The sequence below is a fragment of the Bufo gargarizans genome, chromosome 1 (genome assembly GCF_014858855.1).
Source record: "Bufo gargarizans isolate SCDJY-AF-19 chromosome 1, ASM1485885v1, whole genome shotgun sequence".
Classification (NCBI taxonomy): Eukaryota; Metazoa; Chordata; class Amphibia; order Anura; family Bufonidae; genus Bufo; species Bufo gargarizans.
Genome location: NC_058080.1, coordinates 130802779 through 130829007, shown reverse-complemented (window position 1 = coordinate 130829007; position 26229 = coordinate 130802779). Strand labels below are relative to the sequence as shown.

Sequence of the window (26229 nt, the reverse complement as noted above, 5' to 3'; positions counted from 1 at the left end):
AAATTGCTAAATTGGGAATTGTATTTCAACCCAGAACAAAAAATGTGCTTTGACGGACACTAAATATCTTGCCCAGCAACAACAGTACAGCGGTAACGAGAGATTTAGCGGGATATAAATTTGAGGCCTAGTATTTAGGCGCTGGGTGACAGGTATGGGTTTAGTGACAGAATTAGACTTGGAAATACACAGTAGCGGGTGTGTGTGAAGTTATTCTGAATGACCCTATGTGCACCTTCAATATGATATACCCTTTTAGGGATAGATTTCAAATAGCTCTGATATAGCAGAAACCACTAAATTATGAAATTGCTAAATTGGGAATTGTATTTCAACCCAGAACAAAAAATGTGCTTTGACGGACACTAAATAACTTTCCCAGCTACAACAGGACAGCGGTAACGAGAGATTTAGCAGGATATAAATTTGAGGCCTAGTATTTAGGCGCTGGGTGACAGGTATGGGTTTAGTGACAGAATTAGACTTGGAAATACACAGTAGCGGGTGTGTGTGAAGTTATTCTGAATGACCCAATGTGCACCTTGAATATTATATACCCTTTTAGGGATAGATTTCAAATAGCTCTGATATAGCAGAAACCACTAAATTATGAAATTGCTAAATTGGGAATTGTACTTCAACCCAGAACAAAAAATGTGCTTTGACGGACACTAAATAACTTTCCCAGCTACAACAGGACAGCGGTAACGAGAGATTTAGCGGGATATAAATTTGAGGCCTAGTATTTAGGCGCTGGGTGACAGGTATGGGTTTAGTGACAGAATTAGACTTGGAAATACACAGTAGCGGGTGTGTGTGAAGTTATTCTGAATGACCCTATGTGCACCTTCAATATTATATACCCTTTTAGGGATAGATTTCAAATAGCTCTGATATAGCAGAAACCACTAAATTATGAAATTGCTAAATTGGGAATTGTATTTCAACCCAGAACAAAAAATGTGCTTTGACGGACACTAAATAACTTTCCCAGCTACAACAGGACAGCGGTAACGAGAGATTTAGCAGGATATAAATTTGAGGCCTAGTATTTAGGCGCTGGGTGACAGGTATGGGTTTAGTGACAGAATTAGACTTGAAAATACACAGTAGCGGGTGTGTGTGAAGTTATTCTGAATGACCCAATGTGCACCTTGAATATTATATACCCTTTTAGGGATAGATTTCAAATAGCTCTGATATAGCAGAAACCACTAAATTATGAAATTGCTAAATTGGGAATTGTACTTCAACCCAGAACAAAAAATGTGCTTTGACGGACACTAAATAACTTTCCCAGCTACAACAGGACAGCGGTAACGAGAGATTTAGCAGGATATAAATTTGAGGCCTAGTATTTAGGCGCTGGGTGACAGGTATGGGTTTAGTGACAGAATTAGACTTGAAAATACACAGTAGCGGGTGTGTGTGAAGTTATTCTGAATGACCCAATGTGCACCTTGAATATTATATACCCTTTTAGGGATAGATTTCAAATAGCTCTGATATAGCAGAAACCACTAAATTATGAAATTGCTAAATTGGGAATTGTACTTCAACCCAGAACAAAAAATGTGCTTTGACGGACACTAAATAACTTTCCCAGCTACAACAGGACAGCGGTAACGAGAGATTTAGCGGGATATAAATTTGAGGCCTAGTATTTAGGCGCTGGGTGACCGGTATGGATTTAGTGACAGAATTAGACTGGGATATGGCCAAAAAATAACCACACTATTGCTGGTTAAATGCACTTGGTGACGGGCGCAGCTTGCCCCTGATGTAGTATATGGCCAAAAAATGAACAGACTATTGCTGGTTAAATGCACTTGGTGTCACAGCTTGACCAACCACACTACTGAGGGTTAAATGCACTTGGTGACGGGCGCAGCTTGCCCCTGATGTAGTATATGGCCAAAAAATAAACAGACTATTGCTGGTTAAATGCACTTGGTGTGACAGCTTCACCCTGATGTAGGCTTTAGCCAGAAAACAACCACACCATTGAGGGTTAAATGCACTTGGTGACAGGCGCAGCTTGCCCCTGATTTTGTATATGGCCAAAAAATGAACAGACTATTGCTGGTTAAATGCACTTGGTGTGACAGCTTCACCCTGATGTAGGCTTTAGCCAAAAAACAACCACACCATTGAGGGTTAAATGCACTTGGTGACAGGCGCAGCTTGCCCCTGATTTTGTATATGGCCAAAAAATGAACAGACTATTGCTGGTTAAATGCACTTGGTGTGACAGCTTCACCCTGATGTAGGCTTTAGCCAAAAAACAACCACACCATTGAGGGTTAAATGCACTTGGTGACAGGCGCAGCTTGCCCCTGATTTTGTATATGGCCAAAAAATGAACAGACTATTGCTGGTTAAATGCACTTGGTGTGACAGCTTCACCCTGATGTAGGCTTTAGCCAAAAAACAACCACACCATTGAGGGTTAAATGCACTTGGTGACAGGCGCAGCTTGCCCCTGATTTTGTATATGGCCAAAAAATGAACAGACTATTGCTGGTTAAATGCACTTGGTGTGACAGCTTCACCCTGATGTAGGCTTTAGCCAAAAAACAACCACACCATTGAGGGTTAAATGCACTTGGTCGCAGCTTGTGCTGGCGCACCACAAGACACAAAATGGCCGCCGATCACCCCAGAAAAATGTGACTGACAAACGGTCTGGGCAGCCTAAAAACAGTGAGCAATTGAGGATCAGCAGCTCAATGATCCACAGCTGCAGATCGATCAGTTAATCAAGTCCTTTGGAGGAGTTAATCTGCCTAATCTCGCCCTACTGTCGCAGCCGCAACCTCTCCCTACGCTAATCAGAGCAGAGTGACGGGCGGCGCTATGTGACTCCAGCTTAAATAGAGGCTGGGTCACATGGTGCTCTGGCCAATCACAGCCATGCCAATAGTAGGCATGGCTGTGATGGCCTCTTGGGGCAAGTAGTATGACGCTTGTTGATTGGCTGCTTTGCAGCCTTTCAAAAAGCGCCAAGAAAGCGTCACAAAAGCGCCAAGAAAGCGACGAACACCGAACCCGAACCCGGACTTTTACGAAAATGTCCGGGTTCGGGTCCGTGTCACGGACACCCCAAAATTCGGTACGAACCCGAACTATACAGTTCGAGTTCGCTCATCCCTAATGTGTCCCTCTGTATAGGGATGAGCGAACTCGAACTGTATAGTTCGGGTTCGTACCGAATTTTGGGGTGTCCGTGACACGGACCCGAACCCGGACATTTTCGTAAAAGTCCGGGTTCGGGTTCGGTGTTCGTCGCTTTCTTGGCGCTTTTGTGACGCTTTCTTGGCGCTTTTTGAAAGGCTGCAAAGCAGCCAATCAACAAGCGTCATACTACTTGCCCCAAGAGGCCATCACAGCCATGCCTACTATTGGCATGGCTGTGATTGGCCAGAGCACCATGTGACCCAGCCTCTATTTAAGCTGGAGTCACATAGCGCCGCCCGTCACTCTGCTCTGATTAGCGTAGGGAGAGGTTGCGGCTGCGACAGTAGGGCGAGATTAGGCAGATTAACTCCTCCAAAGGACTTGATTAACTGATCGATCTGCAGCTGTGGATCATTGAGCTGCTGATCCTCAATTGCTCACTGTTTTTAGGCTGCCCAGACCGTTTGTCAGTCACATTTTTCTGGGGTGATCGGCGGCCATTTTGTGTCTTGTGGTGCGCCAGCACAAGCTGCGACCAAGTGCATTTAACCCTCAATGGTGTGGTTGTTTTTTGGCTAAAGCCTACATCAGGGTGAAGCTGTCACACCAAGTGCATTTAACCAGCAATAGTCTGTTCATTTTTTGGCCATATACAAAATCAGGGGCAAGCTGCGCCTGTCACCAAGTGCATTTAACCCTCAATGGTGTGGTTGTTTTTTGGCTAAAGCCTACATCAGGGTGAAGCTGTCACACCAAGTGCATTTAACCAGCAATAGTCTGTTCATTTTTTGGCCATATACAAAATCAGGGGCAAGCTGCGCCTGTCACCAAGTGCATTTAACCCTCAATGGTGTGGTTGTTTTTTGGCTAAAGCCTACATCAGGGTGAAGCTGTCACACCAAGTGCATTTAACCAGCAATAGTCTGTTCATTTTTTGGCCATATACAAAATCAGGGGCAAGCTGCGCCTGTCACCAAGTGCATTTAACCCTCAATGGTGTGGTTGTTTTTTGGCTAAAGCCTACATCAGGGTGAAGCTGTCACACCAAGTGCATTTAACCAGCAATAGTCTGTTCATTTTTTGGCCATATACAAAATCAGGGGCAAGCTGCGCCTGTCACCAAGTGCATTTAACCCTCAATGGTGTGGTTGTTTTCTGGCTAAAGCCTACATCAGGGTGAAGCTGTCACACCAAGTGCATTTAACCAGCAATAGTCTGTTTATTTTTTGGCCATATACTACATCAGGGGCAAGCTGCGCCCGTCACCAAGTGCATTTAACCCTCAGTAGTGTGGTTGGTCAAGCTGTGACACCAAGTGCATTTAACCAGCAATAGTCTGTTCATTTTTTGGCCATATACTACATCAGGGGCAAGCTGCGCCCGTCACCAAGTGCATTTAACCAGCAATAGTGTGGTTATTTTTTGGCCATATCCCAGTCTAATTCTGTCACTAAATCCATACCGGTCACCCAGCGCCTAAATACTAGGCCTCAAATTTATATCCCGCTAAATCTCTCGTTACCGCTGTCCTGTTGTAGCTGGGAAAGTTATTTAGTGTCCGTCAAAGCACATTTTTTGTTCTGGGTTGAAGTACAATTCCCAATTTAGCAATTTCATAATTTAGTGGTTTCTGCTATATCAGAGCTATTTGAAATCTATCCCTAAAAGGGTATATAATATTCAAGGTGCACATTGGGTCATTCAGAATAACTTCACACACACCCGCTACTGTGTATTTTCAAGTCTAATTCTGTCACTAAACCCATACCTGTCACCCAGCGCCTAAATACTAGGCCTCAAATTTATATCCTGCTAAATCTCTCGTTACCGCTGTCCTGTTGTAGCTGGGAAAGTTATTTAGTGTCCGTCAAAGCACATTTTTTGTTCTGGGTTGAAGTACAATTCCCAATTTAGCAATTTCATAATTTAGTGGTTTCTGCTATATCAGAGCTATTTGAAATCTATCCCTAAAAGGGTATATAATATTCAAGGTGCACATTGGGTCATTCAGAATAACTTCACACACACCCGCTACTGTGTATTTTCAAGTCTAATTCTGTCACTAAACCCATACCTGTCACCCAGCGCCTAAATACTAGGCCTCAAATTTATATCCTGCTAAATCTCTCGTTACCGCTGTCCTGTTGTAGCTGGGAAAGTTATTTAGTGTCCGTCAAAGCACATTTTTTGTTCTGGGTTGAAATACAATTCCCAATTTAGCAATTTCATAATTTAGTGGTTTCTGCTATATCAGAGCTATTTGAAATCTATCCCTAAAAGGGTAGATCATATTGAAGGTGCACATAGGGTCATTCAGAATAACTTCACACACACCCGCTACTGTGTATTTCCAAGTCTAATTCTGTCACTAAACCCATACCTGTCACCCAGCGCCTAAATACTAGGCCTCAAATTTATATCCCTGCTAAATCTCTCGTTACCGCTGTCCTGTTGTAGCTGGGAAAGTTATTTAGTGTCCGTCAAAGCACATTTTTTGTTCTGGGTTGAAGTACAATTCCCAATTTAGCAATTTCATAATTTAGTGGTTTCTGCTATATCAGAGCTATTTGAAATCTATCCCTAAAAGGGTATATAATATTCAAGGTGCACATTGGGTCATTCAGAATAACTTCACACACACCCGCTACTGTGTATTTCCAAGTCTAATTCTGTCACTAAACCCATACCTGTCACCCAGCGCCTAAATACTAGGCCTCAAATTTATATCCTGCTAAATCTCTCGTTACCGCTGTCCTGTTGTAGCTGGGAAAGTTATTTAGTGTCCGTCAAAGCACATTTTTTGTTCTGGGTTGAAAGTACAATTCCCAATTTAGCAATTTCATAATTTAGTGGTTTCTGCTATATCAGAGCTATTTGAAATCTATCCCTAAAAGGGTATATAATATTCAAGGTGCACATAGGGTCATTCAGAATAACTTCACACACACCCGCTACTGTGTATTTCCAAGTCTAATTCTGTCACTAAACCCATACCTGTCACCCAGCGCCTAAATACTAGGCCTCAAATTTATATCCTGCTAAATCTCTCGTTACCGCTGTCCTGTTGTAGCTGGGAAAGTTATTTAGTGTCCGTCAAAGCACATTTTTTGTTCTGGGTTGAAGTACAATTCCCAATTTAGCAATTTCATAATTTAGTGGTTTCTGCTATATCAGAGCTATTTGAAATCTATCCCTAAAAGGGTATATAATATTCAAGGTGCACATTGGGTCATTCAGAATAACTTCACACACACCCGCTACTGTGTATTTCCAAGTCTAATTCTGTCACTAAACCCATACCTGTCACCCAGCGCCTAAATACTAGGCCTCAAATTTATATCCTGCTAAATCTCTCGTTACCGCTGTACTGTTGTTGCTGGGCAAGATATTTAGTGTCCGTCAAAGCACATTTTTTGTTCTGGGTTGAAATACAATTCCCAATTTAGCAATTTCATAATTTAGTGGTTTCTGCTATATCAGAGCTATTTGAAATCTATCCCTAAAAGGGTATATAATATTCAAGGTGCACATTGGGTCATTCAGAATAACTTCACACACACCCGCTACTGTGTATTTCCAAGTCTAATTCTGTCACTAAACCCATACCTGTCACCCAGCGCCTAAATACTAGGCCTCAAATTTATATCCTGCTAAATCTCTCGTTACCGCTGTACTGTTGTTGCTGGGCAAGATATTTAGTGTCCGTCAAAGCACATTTTTTGTTCTGGGTTGAAATACAATTCCCAATTTAGCAATTTCATAATTTAGTGGTTCCTGCTATATCAGAGCTATTTGAAATCTATCCCAAAAAGGGTATATAATATTCAAGGTGCACATAGGGTCATTCAGAATAACTTCACACACACGCTTCTGTGCATTTCCAAGTCTAATTCTGTCACTAAATCCATACCGGTCACCCAGCGCCTAAATACTAGGCCTCAAATTTATATCCCGCTGAATTTGAATACAATACATTGGGCCAAATAATATATTTGTTGTTGTGGTGAACCATAACAATGAGAAAAACATCTAGTAAGGGACGCGGACGTGGACATGGTCGTGGTGGTGTTAGTGGACCCTCTGGTGCTGGGAGAGGACGTGGCCGTTCTGCCACATCCACACGTCCTAGTGTACCAACTACCTCAGGTCCCAGTAGCCGCCAGAATTTACAGCGATATATGGTGGGGCCCAATGCCGTTCTAAGGATGGTAAGGCCTGAGCAGGTACAGGCATTAGTCAATTGGGTGGCCGACAGTGGATCCAGCACGTTCACATTATCTCCCACCCAGTCTTCTGCAGAAAGCGCACAGATGGCGCCTGAAAACCAACCCCATCAGTCTGTCACATCACCCCCATGCATACCAGGGAAACTGTCTCAGCCTCAAGTTATGCAGCAGTCTCTTATGCTGTTTGAAGACTCCGCTGGCAGGGTTTCCCAAGGGCATCCACCTAGCCCTTCCCCAGCGGTGAAAGACATAGAATGCACTGACGCACAACCACTTATGTTTCCTGATGATGAGGACATGGGAATACCACCTCAGCATGTCTCTGATGATGACGAAACACAGGTGCCAACTGCTGCGTCTTTCTGCAGTGTGCAGACTGAACAGGAGGTCAGGGATCAAGACTGGGTGGAAGACGATGCAGGGGACGATGAGGTCCTAGACCCCACATGGAATGAAGGTCGTGCCACTGACTTTCACAGTTCGGAGGAAGAGGCAGTGGTGAGACCGAGCCAACAGCGTAGCAAAAGAGGGAGCAGTGGGCAAAAGCAGAACACCCGCCGCCAAGAGACTCCGCCTGCTACTGACCGCCGCCATCTGGGACCGAGCACCCCAAAGGCAGCTTCAAGGAGTTCCCTGGCATGGCACTTCTTCAAACAATGTGCTGACGACAAGACCCGAGTGGTTTGCACGCTGTGCCATCAGAGCCTGAAGCGAGGCATTAACGTTCTGAACCTGAGCACAACCTGCATGACCAGGCACCTGCATGCAAAGCATGAACTGCAGTGGAGTAAACACCTTAAAACCAAGGAAGTCACTCAGGCTCCCCCTGCTACCTCTTCTGCTGCTGCCGCCTCGGCCTATTCTGCTGCTGCCGCCTCGGCCTCTTCCTCCGCCTCTGGAGGAACGTTGGCACCTGCCGCCCAGCAAACAGGGGATGTACCACCAACACCACCACCACCACCTCCGTCACCAAGCGTCTCAACCATGTCACACGCCAGCGTTCAGCTCTCCATCTCACAAACATTTGATAGAAAGCGTAAATTCCCACCTAGCCACCCTCGATCCCTGGCCCTGAATGCCAGCATTTCTAAACTACTGGCCTATGAAATGCTGTCATTTAGGCTGGTGGACACAGACAGCTTCAAACAGCTCATGTCGCTTGCTGTCCCACAGTATGTTGTTCCCAGCCGGCACTACTTCTCCAAGAGAGCCGTGCCTTCCCTGCACAACCAAGTATCCGATAAAATCAAGTGTGCACTGCGCAACGCCATCTGTAGCAAGGTCCACCTAACCACAGATACGTGGACCAGTAAGCACGGCCAGGGACGCTATATCTCCCTAACTGCACACTGGGTAAATGTAGTGGCAGCTGGGCCCCAGGCGGAGAGCTGTTTGGCGCACGTCCTTCCGCCGCCAAGGATCGCAGGGCAACATTCTTTGCCTCCTGTTGCCACCTCCTCCTTCTCGGCTTCCTCCTCCTCTTCTTCCACCTGCTCATCCAGTCAGCCACACACCTTCACCACCAACTTCAGCACAGCCCGGGGTAAACGTCAGCAGGCCATTCTGAAACTCATATGTTTGGGGGACAGGCCCCACACCGCACAGGAGTTGTGGCGGGGTATTGAACAACAGACCGACGAGTGGTTGCTGCCGGTGAGCCTCAAGCCCGGCCTGGTGGTGTGTGATAATGGGCGAAATCTCGTTGCAGCTCTGGGACTAGCCAATTTGACGCACATCCCTTGCTTGGCGCATGTGCTGAATTTGGTGGTGCAGAAGTTCATTCACAACTACCCCGACATGTCAGAGCTGCTGCATAAAGTGCGGGCCGTCTGTTCGCGCTTCCGGCGTTCACATCCTGCCGCTGCTCGCCTGTCTGCGCTACAGCGTAACTTCGGCCTTCCCGCTCACCGCCTCATATGCGACGTGCCCACCAGGTGGAACTCCACCTTGCACATGCTGGACAGACTGTGCGAGCAGCAGCAGGCCATAGTGGAGTTTCAGCTGCAGCACGCACGGGTCAGTCGCACTACAGAACAGCACCACTTCACCACCAATGACTGGGCCTCCATGCGAGACCTGTGTGCCCTGTTGCGCTGTTTCGAGTACTCCACCAACATGGCCAGTGGCGATGACACCGTTATCAGCGTTACAATACCACTTCTATGTCTCCTTGAGAAAACACTTAGGGCGATGATGGAAGAGGAGGTGGCCCAGGAGGAGGAGGAGGAGGAGGAGGAAGAGGGGTCATTTTTAGCACTTTCAGGCCAGTCTCTTCGAAGTGACTCAGAGGGAGGTTTTTGGCAACAGCAGAGGCCAGGTACAAATGTGGCCAGCCAGGGCCCACTACTGGAGGACGAGGAGGACGAGGATGAGGAGGAGGTGGAGGAGGATGAGGATGAAGCATGGTCACAGCGGGGTGGCACCCAACGCAGCTCGGGTCCATCACTGGTGCGTGGCTGGGGGGAAAGGCAGGACGATGACGATACGCCTCCCACAGAGGACAGCTTGTCCTTACCCCTGGGCAGCCTGGCACACATGAGCGACTACATGCTGCAGTGCCTGCGCAACGACAGCAGAGTTGCCCACATTTTAACCTGTGCGGACTACTGGGTTGCCACCCTGCTGGATCCACGCTACAAAGACAATGTGCCCACCTTACTTCCTGCACTGGAGCGTGATAGGAAGATGCGCGAGTACAAGCGCACGTTGGTAGACGCGCTACTGAGAGCATTCCCAAATGTCACAGGGGAACAAGTGGAAGCCCAAGGCCAAGGCAGAGGAGGAGCAAGAGGTCGCCAAGGCAGCTGTGTCACGGCCAGCTCCTCTGAGGGCAGGGTTAGCATGGCAGAGATGTGGAAAACTTTTGTCAACACGCCACAGCTAACTGCACCACCACCTGATACGCAACGTGTTAGCAGGAGGCAACATTTCACTAACATGGTGGAACAGTACGTGTGCACACCCCTCCACGTACTGACTGATGGTTCGGCCCCATTCAACTTCTGGGTCTCTAAATTGTCCACGTGGCCAGAGCTAGCCTTTTATGCCTTGGAGGTGCTGGCCTGCCCGGCAGCCAGCGTTTTGTCTGAACGTGTATTCAGCACGGCAGGGGGCGTCATTACAGACAAACGCAGCCGCCTGTCTACAGCCAATGTGGACAAGCTGACGTTCATAAAAATGAACCAGGCATGGATCCCACAGGACCTGTCCGTCCCTTGTCCAGATTAGACATTAACTACCTCCCCATAACCATATATTATTGGACTCCAGGGCACTTCCTCATTCAATCCTATTTTTATTTTCATTTTACCATTATATTGCAAGGCTACCCAAAGTTGAATGAACCTCTCCTCTGCCTGTGTGCTAGGCCTAAATATATGCCAATGGATTGTTGCAGTGGTGGCTGACGTGAAGCCTCATTCTCTGCTATGACATGCAGACTGATTCTCTGGTGACATGAAGCCAGATTGTCTGTTACGGGACCTCTCTCCTCTGCCTGGGTGCTGGGCCTGAATTTATGACAATGGACTGTTGCAGTGGTGGCTGACGTGAAGCCTGATTCTCTGCTATGACATGCAGACTGATTCTCTGCTGACATGAAGCCAGATCCTCTGTTGCGGGACCTCTCTCCTCTGCCTGGGTGCTGGGCCTAAATTTATGAAAATGGACTGTTGCAGTGGTGGGTGACGTGAAGCCTCATTCTCTGCTATGACATGCAGACTGATTCTCTGCTGACATGAAGCCAGATTGTCTGTTACGGGACCTCTCTCCTCTGCCTGGGTGCTGGGCCTAAATATCTGACAATGGACTGTTGCATTGGTGGCTGACGTGAAGCCTGATTCTCTGCTATGATATGAAGACTGATTCTCTGCTGACATGAAGCCAGATTGTCTGTTACGGGACCTCTCTCCTCTGCCTGTGTGCTAGGCCTAAATATATGCCAATGGATTGTTGCAGTGGTGGCTGACGTGAAGCCTGATTCTCTGCTATGACATGCAGACTGATTCTCTGGTGACATGAAGCCAGATCCTCTGTTACGGGACCTCTCTCCTCTGCCTGGGTGCTGGGCCTAAATTTATGAAAATGGACTGTTGCAGTGGTGGGTGACGTGAAGCCTGATTCTCTGCTATGACATGCAGACTGATTCTCTGGTGACATGAAGCCAGATCCTCTGTTACGGGACCTCTCTCCTCTGCCTGGGTGCTGGGCCTAAATTATGACAATGGACTGTTGCAGTGGTGGCTGACGTGAAGCCTGATTCTCTGCTATGACATGCAGACTGATTCTCTGCTGACATGAAGCCAGATTGTCTGTTACGGGACCTCTCTCCTCTGCCTGGGTGCTGGGCCTAAATTTATGACAATGGACTGTTGCAGTGGTGGGCTGACGTGAAGCCTGATTCTCTGCTATGACATGAAGACTGATTCTCTGCCTGACATGAAGCCAGATTGTCTGTTACGGGACCTCTCTCCTCTGCCTGGGTGCTGGGCCTAAATTTATGAAAATGGACTGTTACAGTGGTGGGTGACGTGAAGCCTGATTCTCTGCTATGATATGAAGACTGATTCTCTGCTGACATGAAGCCAGATTGTCTGTTACGGGACCTCTCTCCTCTGCCTGGGTGCTGGGCCTAAATTTATGAAAATGGACTCTTACAGTGGTGGGTGACGTGAAGCCTGATTCTCTGCTATGACATGAAGACTGATTCTCTGCTGACATGAAGCCAGATTGTCTGTTACGGGACCTCTCTCCTCTGCCTGGGTGCCGGGGCCTAAATATCTGAGAATGGACTGTTCCAGTGGTGGGTGACGGGAAGCCAGATTCTCTGCTATGGAACCTCTCTCCAATTGATTTTGGTTAATTTTTATTTATTTAATTTTTATTTTAATTAATTTCCCTATCCACATTTGTTTGCAGGGGATTTACCTACATGTTGCTGCCTTTTGCAGCCCTCTAGCCCTTTCCTGGGCTGTTTTACAGCCGTTTTAGTGCCGAAAAGTTCGGGTCCCCATTGACTTCAATGGGGTTCGGGTTCGGGACGAAGTTCGGATCGGGTTCGGATCCCGAACCCGAACATTTCCGGGATGTTCGGCCGAACTTCTCGAACCCGAACATCCAGGTGTTCGCTCAACTCTACCTCTGTAACATGTTGCATCCGGCAGGTGATCCACCGCCTGTAGCAACTGATATGTAATATCTTCAATATAAAAATGGTCGCAGGGACAGAATATTACATATACCACAAAATCTGTATTGCATGAAAAATGTAATGTTAAATTTGTTTATGACACTTTGCTTTTCATCCTAACATAAGATGCATTCCAGTTCAGGAACAGGTGCTTTATCCAGAAAAACGGTATGTGATGGGTAGTGTGAAGCGAATTGAGCTTCAGGATCCTAGATCCAAAGTCGATTCGTTCAAAACTTCATTTGAATTTTGTACAGAGTTCAATCTCCGTACAGCATTCAAATGTATGGGCTCCAGCGAGGAAAATTCGTCTTCCGAGACTTTGGCCATCGATTTTCAAACTTTAAAACCACTTTAAAACATGGATCCGAAGCCGACTTTGGATCCATGTTTTAAAAAAGTTTTAAAGCTAAAAAATCAAATCCTGAAGTTATTCACCGAAGTCCCGCAAGACTTTGAGAATAACTATTTTTTCTCGCCGGAGCCCATACATTTAAATGCTGTACGATCCAGGATCCGAAGCTCAATCCGCTCAACATTAGTGATGGGTATACTATAGCACTTAGAATACCGTATAGAATATACTTCTAGCAGTATATGAAATGCATATGTACAGTAGGAAATTCCTTTGAACAGTGATTATTTTTAGGATGAATTGTTCATGTGTTCATCCCAGTTTATAGAATTTGTCAGCTATCTTTACTGTACCATGGAAATAGTATGAGGTAAATATGAGCTTCAGGTCAAAGGGTAGTAGTTTGCGTTTACGTTCCTTTTTTTGCGTTCCATATACAGTCCGTATACAGAACTATTCATTTCAGTGGGTCCGCAAAAAAAAAAAGACGGAATGTATGCATTCCGTTTCCGTATTTCCGTTTTTCCGTTCCATACAAAGATAGAACATGTCCTATTATTGCCCGCAAATCACGTTCCATGCCTCCATTGAAGTCAATGGGGCTGTAAAAAAAAACGGAACGGATACGGAATGCATCCGTATGTCTTCCCTATCCGTTCCGTTTTTGCGGAACTATCTATTGAAAATGTTATGCCCAGCCCAATTTTTCCAAATGGAACGGCAAAACTGAAACGGAAGCAAAACGGAAACACTACTGAAACGAAAAACAGATCTGTTTAAAACGGACCGCAAAAAATTGAAGAAGCCATACGGTCATGTGCAAGAGGCCTAATGAAAATGCACTAGATTTTTGGCACAATTTGCACCGAAAAACGGGCGTGCATACATTGCATCACATTTATTATCTGTTTTACACCTTTATCTAAGATATTTAAGCCATGTCTGAAAAGGGGCGTGGCTTCACTAGAAAGGGGAGTGTCCTGAATGGTGGCTCCACGCACACAAATTTTGGTGCATTTTTGGAGTAAAACTATGCCAACTTTTATGTGCTGTAATATTAGACTAGACAATTTTTTTGTGCACTGACACAATTTTTGGCTCAAGGACAGAATTGTAGCATACATCTGACGCAGGATTTACTACACTTCAAATTTACAAAGGTCCATGCACCAGAATATTAGGATTGTCTAACACTAAGGCCTGTTTCACATCTGCTTTTAAGCCGGATCCGTCACTGGCGGGCGCAGCCGCATTTGTCTGGCCGCTCCTCGGCATATTTGTATAGGGAATGGGCCCGGATGTAATTCCAGCAGCACATGACTGCGCCCGGCAGTGATGAATCCGGCATTTTTAGACCATTTAAAGTACGACACTATTAGTATATCTGCCCCATTATCTCTTCTCCGGGCCCCGATAATTAAATCAGCCGTCCGTAGAAATTGGCATGTAACTGAAAATGAGCCCAGTCTACCGGAGAATGTGAGGAAAAAAACTAAATTCTTATTTAAAGAACCGTAAAATACAGTGCAATCTGTAGGCAGCATGTTACAGAGCTGGAGGAACTGAGCAGATTGATGTGTAGTTATGGAAAATTATTCATTAAAACTTGCAATTTATTAAATAAAATCTCTGCTGTTTCTGTGCGGTCCTACTCAGTGACTGACAGCCTCCCCTCTATAAGACCTCTTGCACACGGCCGTTGTGTGCTCGTGGCCGTATTGTGGCCCACATACGGCTGGTCTGCAATACACGGCCTCGATCTGAATGGGTCTCGATCCGTCCCGACCGCCGCACGGACGTTGCCTGTGCATTAGGGACCACATATTGCGGTCCTCAATGCACGGAACAGATGCACAACGTTCGTGTGTAAGAGGCCTAAGAGTGTATACATAGAGAGCTGTCAATCTCTGATAAGACCGCCCACGTGGATACTGAGCTCAGAAAGAGCAGCGACGTGGTCCCTAAGTGTAGAGTTTAGGCGTGACAGGGACAGGCCCATGAAAGCTAAAAATATACCATGGGTCAGCCATTAACCATTTCCTTCCACGAAAGTGCAGCAGGTTGGTGACTATAGTATGGAGCGATAAAAGTTCTTTTAAAGAAAACCACTCTTTTTAAGGTCCTGACGAACTTAAGGGCTCCGTGCCCGTGCTGCCGATGCGGTCCGCAATGCACAGGCACCGGCCGTGTGCACTCCATGGTGCAGATGCGGACCCATTGACTTGAGTGATATGGCAAAAGATAGGACACGCCCTATGTTTTGTGGTGCGGAAGCACAGACCTGAAAGCCCACTGAAGCGCTTCGTAGTGTTTCCGTGAGCTTCCGATCCGTGCCTCCACACCAAAAAAGATAGGACATGTCCTATCTTTTGCCGTATCTCATGGGTCGCGGACCCATTTAAGTCAATACCATTCGGTCCGCAATACGGGCACGGAGCCCTTACGCTCTTGGGCATGAGCCGTAAGATTGTCAGATGAAAGGATTTCACACTTAGACGCTGGAGATTTGACAGGAGCCTTCAGGGGTACAGACAAGGTGCATGTAATATTGAGGCTTCTCTGCCTCTGTGACTATCCTCCTGACACCCGTCCTATAGTTGTGTATAGCCAGCCTAGTGATAGGACATGAAATAAACATTCTACCCTCCCAAGTGGCCGCAGCCACCAATACGTTATTCTTGTATGAAGCAGACATGCAAATTCTGGTGTCATAAATATTTTATTCGCTTTGATGCATCAGATTGAATATTTCAAATAAATGTGGATTGAAGTTATCCTCTGTCATGCATGAAAAAAATGGAGGCTAGGTGATAAATATTTCAATAGGCGTAGAAGATTTCAGGGGGATTAACAGGCTCCATCACTGCCTTCACTACACAGGGATCATCATCAAAGAGAAAATTCTAGGAACGGACCAGAAATGTGTAAATAGTTTACATCCACCAATCTATGCAAATAACAGTGACTACAACTTCACGTCTTAAAGGGAAACTCTGGGAAACATGCAGCGTCACACAGTCAGCATTATAAGACCTTACAGAGGTTCTCTTGGATTTTGATATTGATGGCCTATCTTCAGGATAGGTGACAAATATCGGATTGGTGTGGGTCTGACTCAGCACCCCCGCCGATCAGCGGGATAAAGAGGCCACGGCGCTACATGAGCGATGTGACATCACATTTATTGGTCACATGGCCTAGGCCCCATAGAAGTGAATGGGGCTAAGCTGCGACCCCGAGCACAGACGCAATGGACGGTGCTGTGCTGGGTAAGCAGAGAGGAGGCTGCAGCGCTTGCATGAGATCCGGTGAGTGCCGCACCTTCCTCAAACAGCTGATGGCTCCCCCACCAATCTCATATTGATGACCTGCCGTGAGGATAAGCCATCCATATGAAAAATCCAGGAGAACCCCTTTAAGCAGTAGACAATGTGGCTGCTATAGAGCCCTTAGAGAGACACCTGGTTGGTCTCATTCCCTTGGAGAACTTATGCTCAAAAGACCCAAGAGTCAAAGTCAAGGGGGTGAGAAGGTGCAAACATACACCAGGCCCTTCTGTCCTGGGTGGGAATACACACATATTTATAGAAATACTACATTTGTATAGTATTTTTATTCAAATGTATTATTAAAGTGAATCTGTCACCAGCGACCTCCCTGTCTGTTTGCATAGACGCATAGCTGTGATTCACCTGATTAAAACTCTGGTTTTCTTTTCTTGATCCGAGGCCCTGTTCCAGAGTTATGATACTTTTTCTTAACATGCAAAGTATGCCTTTGGTGCAATGAGGGTGTCACCATTGCTCTTTTTACACCCAAGCTCCACTCATTTCTGTGGTCATTCCATCCCTGGCTGCTTTGCCATTGCCTAGCCCTGTCAATCAAAGAAGTAAGTAAGGGGCTGGCCACAGATAGGAGCAGAGCTTGGTACAAAAAGAGCAATGGTGACACCCTCATTGCACCAAAGACCTAATTTACATATTAAGAAAAATTATCCTAATTCAGGAATGGATCAAGAAAACCAGTGTTTTAATCTGGTGAACCACAGCTATGTGTTTAGGCAAACAGATAGGGAGGTGACAGATTCCCTTTAAATGCTATTAATATGATAATGTCCCTGCGCGAGAAGTAAAACCACGGACAGTGTGTCCTCAGTTGGAATACATCATGAACAATTTATGAGGATTCACACAGTGAAATTCTGACTGAAGCAGTGCGGGGGACCGCTGTCATTACGCATGCATAGTCCGCGGGGATTTGAGATCATTAATACAAGCTCACTGGCCCGATGACTCACACCATTCACCTTCTGCAATATTTCCAGAGCAGAACAATCATTTCCATACTTAAAAAACTGAAGATGTGATAAATGGATTTTACTTTTTCTTTAAAATATTTAGTTTTCTATAAAATATGTATGTGCTTCTTGTGATGTTGCAGTAGGGTGCGCAGAAGCTGCAATCATAGTCTGCTTCCTTATTACGGGGCGGCTGGGGGTCCTCTGTTACATGGTGACATACGTGCATAAATATCTAATGCTCCTAGACAGCACCATACTAACCACCTCATAGCATATCCACAGTTACTTTTAAAGGGGTTATTTCACAAATCAGCTTTTAAGCACCTGATCGGCGAGGGTCCTAGCTCCATTCATTCTCTATGGGACCCCCGAAGATAGCTCAACATTGTACTTGGTTATCTCCAGCAGTTTAATAGAGAATGAATGGAGCAGCGGTGCGCCTGCTCAGCCTGCTTCTCCAGTCAAACGGACACATAGAACCGCCTTAGGCCTCATTCACACAGCCGTTGTTTTGGTCTGCATCCCAGCCGCCATTTTGACGGCTCGGATGCGGACCTATTCACTTTAATGGGGCCGCAAAAGATGCAGACAGCGCTCCGTTCCGCGGCCCGGCCCCAAAAAAATAACATGTCCTATTCTTGTCCACGCCTTGCGGACAAGAATAGGCAGTTATATGTAAAGGCTGTCCGTGACGTTCCGCAAATTGCAGAACGCACACGGACGCCATCTGTGTTTTGCGAATCCGCGATTTGCGGACCGCAAAACAGACCGCGGTTGTGTGAATGCGGCCTTAGAGCAATTGGTGGGGGGACCCAGCAGTCAAATCAGTCAGTTGATTATTCCCTATCCTGTGGATAGTAGATCATTTCATTTTGTGGGACAACCTCTGTAAATATCACATCGGGAGCATCCTTCATGGAGCCATCTTAACCCCAAGCCTTATTATGCTGCCCACACCTTCACAGTCAACCTTGGTTATGACCTCAAGATTATTCTGTATTCTCAACTCGACAGGGTAGGACTGGCCCACCAGAGTACCCAAGGATCCTCCTGTGGGCCCAGTCTCTGAAGCCGTAGCGGGCTCCAAAGGTCTAGGAGATAAATCTCATTTGGAGCTGCCTTTGGAGCACTTGTCACTACGGTCTATTTCTTTGATTCAAAGCCTATTAGGCTTTATCGATGATGTGGAGGTTGGGCCTCGAGAATTATTTACTCTGGTGGGCTCAAGGAACCGAAGTCTGACACTGCACCTTGGTTATGAATCAAGCCAATGACACCGAGCATGCCTTAAAATGGCTTGAAATTGTTCCCACAAGATACTTCCCTTGCTCTAGGGCCTCATACCATCTACACACTGGTCACACCATGCAGCTTTTTCACAGTTTTGTGCCCTGGGAAGAACACGTGCGCAAAATAGTATTGTCAGCACAGAAAGCATAAAGTTTCCTTGACCATGGCACCCACAGCACCCATATTATTGTACCAACCACATAGCAGTGACCATAAAATAATTCCAGTCAGCAGTGTCCATTCAGCGGTTAGGGCTACAGTAGTGGTGGTCAGGTTGGGCAATGAAAAAGCCAGAGCATTATCCATAAAAATGTGCCATAGAGAGAAGTGCAGATATTGTCCATGCTGCAACATTATTCTGTGTTCCTCTTGCTTACATGCAAGAAGCCAATTGGCAGTGGTTTTCCTGTGCCAGGCAGTGGCACTGAACCTGTGGCATTCAGCTGGTGTTTAACTACACTACCCAGCATAGCTTTCCTTGACCTGGGGAAAAGATGCAGTTTGCTGTCCTAATTCTCTATTGAAATTCCCTAGGAAAGGCAGAGTGGCTCGTTGGCGCCCCTGGCACCCTGCATAACCCACCAGCCTCCTCTCCACTTATGCCCCCTAGTTAATCAGGCATCTATCTTATAGATGGGCTCCCTTGCAGTGGCATATAGTATAATTGGCTCTCTCACTTGTCCTTCCATGTCAGCTTGTTCACTTGGAAATTCAGTGACAAAACGCTCGCTGTCACATTTCCGTGAACATCTACATCTAAAAATTGTGTAAATGAGGCATAGCATAGAATCCTCTTTGATAATACAAGTCAGTGGCAAGTCTCTTTGTGCCCCCCAGCAAGCCGTAATTGCAGGCAGTATTTCATGTGTATGCAGATTGTCCATACAGCTTGATATAATAGGCATACCCATTGTATCATATAGCATTCATGCTGTGGAGGATATATACGGCCCGACAGGGATAATAGTTATATGATTCTGCAACAGCTGATAATGTCTGTTATCCATTACTACACGTATCGCACACCGCCAGCATGACCAGAATAGGAAACTGCTATAAAGAGAGATTCTAAAGTTATAAAAAATTTATTTTTCACTTTTTTATTTTATTTTTTCATTTAAGGGGTTATCACGTTCTCAATTTTTCAAACCAGCACTTGGTTCTGAATGCTTTTGTAACCGCATGTCATTAAAGATTTAGTATAGCCGCTGAGTTATTCAATAAAATGTATCTGTAGAGCGCCACCTGCTGTTTGTTCTTTTCCCTGTTTCTCTGTCCACGTGACCCTGTTTCTCTGTCCATGGTTAGAAGCTGTGACAGTTGGGCCCCTTTCACACGGGCGAGAATTCCACACGCATTGCACCCGCACTGAATCCGGACCCATTCACTTCAATGGAGCTGTTCAGATGAGCAGTGATTTTCACGCATCACTTGTGCATTGCATGAAAATCACAGTATGTTCTATATTCTGCGTTTTTCACGCAACGCAGGCCCCATAGAAATGAATGGGGATGCATGAAAATCGCAAGCATCCGCAAGAAAGTGCGGATGCAATGTGATTTTCACACATGGTTGCTAAGGAGACGAGGGATGAGTTACCCGGGACCCCATTTACTTTATTATTTTCTATTATAACATGGTTATAATGGAAAATAATAGCATTCTTTAATTCAGAATGCTAAGTAAAAGGTCCATTGTGGGGTTAATTTTTTTTTTTAAAGTATCTTACCTCATCCACTTGATCGCACAGCGGGGTTCGTCTTCTTTCTTCTTCTTGCAGGACCTGGCTGGAAAAGGACCTTCAGTGACGTCATCGCGCTCAGCTTGCGGTGAGCGCGGTGACGTCAGCGCAGGTCCTGCTAAATGAAGATAGAAGACTTCTATCTTCATTCAGCAGGACTTGCGCTGACGTCACAAAAGGTCCTTTTGCAGGTCCTAAAAAGAAGCAAGAAGATGATGCCGGCTGCGCAATCAATTGGAACAGGTAAGGGCTCTTTCACACTTGCGTTGTCCGGATCCAGCGTGTACTCCATTTGCTGGAATTACACGCCGGATCCGGAAAAACGCAAGTGAACTGAAAGCACTTGAAGACGGATACGTCTTCAAAATGCGTTCAGTGTTACTATGGCAGCCAGGACGCTATTAAAGTCCTGGTTGCCATAGTAGTAGTGGGGAGCGGGGGAGCGGCATACTTACAGTCCGTGCGGCTCCCGGGGCGCTCCAGAATGACGTCAGAGCGCCCCATGTGCATGGATGACGTGCCATGTGATCACGTCATCCATGCGCGTGGGGCGCCCTGACGTCACTCTGGAGCACCCCAGGAGCCGCACGGACGGTAAGTATACTGCTCCCCCACTCCCCACTACACTTTACCATGGCAAACAGGACTTTAGCGTCCCGGCAGTCATGGTAACCATTCAGAAAAAGCTAAACGTCGGATCCTGCAATGCGCCGAAACGACGTTTAGCTTAAGGCCGGATCCGGATTAATGCCTTTCAATGGGCATTCATTCCGGATCCGGCCTTGCGGCAAGTGTTCAGGATTTTTGGCCGGAGCAAAAAGTGCAGCATGCTGCGGTATTTTCTCCGGCCAAAAAACGTTCCTGTCCGGAACTGAAGACATCCTGATGCATCCTGAACGGATTTCACTCCATTCAGAATGCATTAGGATAAAACTGATCAGGATTCTTCCGGCATAGAGCCCCGACGACGGAACTCTATGCCGGAAGAAAAGAACGCAGGTGTGAAAGAGCCCTAAGTAATTTTTTTTTTAGTTTTTAACACCTCAATCTACAGTTTACTAAGCATTCTGTATTAAAGAATGCTATTATTTTCCCTTATAACCATGTTATAAGGGAAAATATTAAAATCTACAGAATACCTAACCCAAACCCGAACTTCAGTGAAGAAGTTCGGGTTTAGGTACCACAGTCGGTTTTTTATCATGCGTGTGCAAAACGCATTGCACTCGAGCGGAAAAAACTCAACATCGGAACGCAATCGCAGTCAAAACTGACTGCAATTGCGTGCCTACTCGCACAATTTTCCTGCGACGCACCCGCATCCTATCCGGCCCTCACACGTGACGCCTGTGTGAAAGAGGCCTTAAAGGGAGAAAGCTGCAGTAGAAAGGACATACCACTTGAGAAAGGACACCCCCCTGAGCTTTGATCTGGAGAGAGCTGCTGCCCCTGAAAAAGGACATTCCCATTAGCCGCTGGCTTTAAATAAATCTTCCAATGCCACTGGAGCAGAGAATGGGGGAGCTCTGGATCCATGTGAGATATAGGGCTCCTTTAGCTTGTGTGAAGGCACACTTTGATGGAAATCTGTTCCAATAGTTGTAACCCATACCTCATAACATTTTTGGGTAGTATGTAACCTTCAGTAAACAGGTGGGGTCCACCCATTACTGAGAGATAGACACCCTAACTCTCTATTTCTGGCCATATTTACCTTCATAAACAGTTGAGGGCTTCCCTTATCCATGACTGGAACTATTGTATGGTCCTAGTGTGAGGACAGTGTGATGTGAGCACTAGTATTTGGAGTAATTCAGAGATGTGCTTTTTGTCACATTCTCGGGATGTTCAAGTTGTGAACCTAAGATTGCACTGAGGTTATGATTAGGGAAAGTTTTGAAGGTGCGGCCAGGATAATGAGGGATGGTGTTAGCGTGGACCTCAGATGTGATCACTTTACCGCGACGTGGTTTTATATTTCTATGGATGAAGCACCAGCATTGCAGCTAGCCACTGTGGCTCCCATAAGACGTGAACCTGTGATACAGCTTATGGTTTCACACTTTGGAATTTTCCATCCCCCGCTGATGACCTAATTGCAGAGAAGAGCTGTAAGGTTCCAGCTTGGTCATTAGTTTGGTCCTTGCTCATAATGTTCTTCAGTGGGAGGCAGGTGACAACAGCAGTTCAGTGTCAGTGGCAAAAGCCAGACATGTAAGGAATGTACCAGGGAGTTAGGATCCACATCCACTGTGACATTTCTAAGTGTAGTCTCTTATCAATCGCATTTATAAACACTCAAGTCATTCACTAGAAACTATATTATTACAATATTAATTAATATGTGTATATGCGCATTTATTTAAAGGGGTTGTCTGGTTTAAGAAAAAAGAAACATTTTTAGTGCCTTAATTGAAAATTCTAAATAAATGAAGCATTTGCCAAAGTGGACAGGTTGTCCAGCGGATTTCATTTTTATTATATATGGCTCAGAGTGAGTTAAAAAAAAAAAAGTGAAATAAGTATACATCTGTTGTACTTATACTACATAAACTTCTGGCCCCACCATATTATTTGGCAATCTGCAATTTGAAAAGAGGTGACCCAACCAGACGTCCCCTTTTTTATACTTGTGCCTTGGTCTGCTGGTAGATTGCACAGTATTAAAACAGCAATCTATACGATGAAAAGAAATCCTAAAACCTTCTGTTCGTGTTTCCATAAAAAACTGACAGCAAGCCCTGAAAGATAAGATTATGGAGTGTGAGCGTACAAGGAATGCAGCCTATCTGTCTGCTGAAAGCTGGCAATCTCAGACAGGCACTTTCATCTCTCATTTTCCGACACTTGGTAATGTTGGTTGTCATCCATTTTTTTTCTGCATCCACCATTTTCAACGAGGCTCCCAAGTGTTGAAATCTATGGATGTTATTCTTAGATCTTAAAGCCTAATACCAGGCGCACGTCCACTGTTCTGTAATCTAGTAACAGTGGATCTCAACCAGTGTTGCTGTTAAAGGGGTTGTCAAGAATTTTGATATTGATGGCCTATCTGCAGGATAGCGGGAGTCGACACTCCGCACCCTTGCTAATCAGATGTTCCCCTGTAGCTCAGGTGCTGGAAGTCAGCGCCTAAACTACACAGCTCTGTCTATTATGTAGTGCTTGGTACTGAAAAATGCAGTAGCCCTGCAGTTACCAGCTCTGTCCACTACACAATGGAGGGAGCTGTGTAGTTCCGGCACTGGAGCTACCCCAAAACAGCTGATTGGGGGGATGCAGAGTGGCCAACCCATGCCAGTCTAACCTGTTGGTAGACCATCAATATTAAAATCCTGGACAGCCCCTTTATCTCCTCTGTGTGTTCTGTTGCCCCCTTCTCCCCAGCTGTCAAAGATTTCCTGTATCGGTGACCACTCAGTCTATATGCCGTGGTCACCACTAGTTATTCTGTGTATTACACAGGAGGCACCCATGATAGAGACGAAAGGTAGGAAGATGGTGCCCTGGCTTTACCAAATTTAGGAGAGGACACCCCGAAAATGGTTGAATATAATACTTATAGAAATGTATGTGCCATTGGACTAGGTGTTCTGTACTGCTGGCCCATCCACTCAATCACTTCATCTATATTGATTAAGGGCTCTTTCACACCTGCGTTCTTTTCTTCCGGCATAGAGTTCCGTCGTCGGGGCTCTATGTCGGAAGAATCGTGATCAGGATTATCCTAATGCATTCTGAATGGAGAGAAATCCGTTCAGGATGTCTTCAGTTCCAGACCGGAACGTTTTTTGGCCGAAGAAAATACCGCAGCATGCTGCGCTTTTTGCTCTGGCCAAAAATCCTGAAGACTTGCCGCAAGGCTGGATCCGGAATTAATGCCCATTGAAAGGCATTAATCCGGATTCGGCCTTAAGCTAAACGTCGTTTCGGCGCATTGCAGGATCCGACGTTTAGCTTTTTCTGAATGGTTACCATGGCTGCCGGGACGCTAAAGTCCTGGCAGCCATGGTAAAGTGTAGTGGGGAGCGGGGGAGCAGTATACTTACCGTCCGTCCGGCTCCCGGGCACTCCAGAGTGACGTCAGGGCGCCCCGCGCGCATGGATGACGTGATCGCATGGCACGTCATCCATGCGCATGGAGCGCTCTGACGTCATTCTGGAGCGCCCCGGGAGCCGCACGGACTGTAAGTATACTGCTCCCCCGCTCGCCACTGCTACTATGGCAACCAGGACTTTAATAGCGTCCTGGCTGCCATAGTAACACTGAACGCATTTTGAAGACGGATCCGTCTTCAAATGCTTTCAGTACACTTGCATTTTTCCGGATCCGGCGTGTACCTCCGGCAAGTGGAGTACACGCCGGATCCGGACAACGCAAGTGTGAAAGAGCCCTTAGATTGCTGTCCATAGAAATATTTTTTTTTATTTTCTTATTGTTTAAGAAGTAGAAATATTTGAAAATAAAAATAGAAACGAATGGGGCTATGGTGCAGTTCCTTGCACTCTTGGACAGCTGGGAGCACCAGCTCCTTTCATGTCAGAATTGGTAGTGCTGCCAGAGGTTGGTCCCCCACAATCTGTGCTCATGCACACAAACGTATTTTCTTGCCGCTTCCGTTACGTTTTTTTTGTGGACTGTATGCGGAATCATTCACTTCAATGAGTCCTAAAAATAAGCGGAAAGTACTCCGTGTGCATTCCGTTTCCGTATTTCCGTTCTACAAAAAAGTAGTGCATGTCTTATTATTGTCTGCAAATCACGGTCCAAGGCCCAATTCAAGTCAATGGGTCAACAAAAAATACGGAACACATCCGTATGTCATCTGTATTTCATCCGTATTTTGCGGATCCATACTGTAGAAATGCTATGCCCAGCCCATATTGCTCATGTGTTTGGTGATTAATAAGTTACAATTTCCGTTTCTGATCGCATACGGAAACCATACGGATATGTTTTGTGGAATAAGGGAACGGAAGAGGACTTAAATCAGAGGAAAAAAAAAACTCAGATACCAAACAACGGATCCGTGAAAAACGGACCGCAAAACAACGGTCATGTGCATGAGCCCTTAAAGGGAGTCTGGCAGCAGTCTTGACCATGCTAAACTGCTGACAGCAGTACATAGAGGCTAGGGAAAGCAATATAAACATACTGCTTGTGGAGCCTTAATTATCAGGAGTAGTGTGAACACTGTCAGACTGGCCTACCTCTGAACCTGCAAGTCACCTCAGCCACCTGATGCATCTATAATATTAAACTGGGTAGTTTGCAAAACAAAAACAAAAAAAAAGCAATTTTTACATCAACATAGGCTGGTTGAGATGCTGTAGGCTGCCGATCGCCAATCTATGTGTAGTGCAGTCAGTGTGCTGTGTCGTGTGCCACTTGTGCAGGGGCTGAGGGACTGGGGACCCACCTTGCACAGGGGCCGACCAGGAGATTCAGCTGTTCCCTTATGGGCAAGACTGAGCCTGAGTGTGAATATGTTTTTTCAGCTGCTCCTGTAATTGCCCTGGGCATGGTTTCATAGACAAAAGAGAAGACTTTCATTATGATACTGTATATCATATATATATATATATAGATATCAGTTATAAAACAAAAGCTATTTTACATTGCCATGTGGGGTCCTGATTGACAGGTTGTGTGTCTATACTGTAGAGAATCTGTGATTATTACTATACCTAAACTATAATAAGTGTCAGTTTTTAAATTCAGGCATCACTGCAGTTTTCACACCAGCACCTGGATCTGAATACTTTTGTAAATGCATGTAATTAAAAATGTATTATAGCCACTGAGTTATTCAATTAAATGTATCTGTATAGCGCCACCTGCTGTTTGCTCTTTTTCTAATTTCTCTGTCCCCCTGCGTTGGACGCACATGCTCAGTTCCATCCTTCAACTGCCATTAGCCGCAGCAGACAGGACATGCTTTCTGAGAAAGG

The 26229-nt window shown here is 45.8% G+C and overlaps 1 protein-coding gene across 7 annotated transcripts in view; it reads left to right on the top strand.

Annotated features, from left to right (window-relative positions):
• APBB2 (amyloid beta precursor protein binding family B member 2) overlaps positions 1-26229 on the top strand; it is a 334440-nt gene that overhangs the window by 186927 nt on the left and 121284 nt on the right. The gene's annotated exons all lie outside the window — the stretch shown is intronic.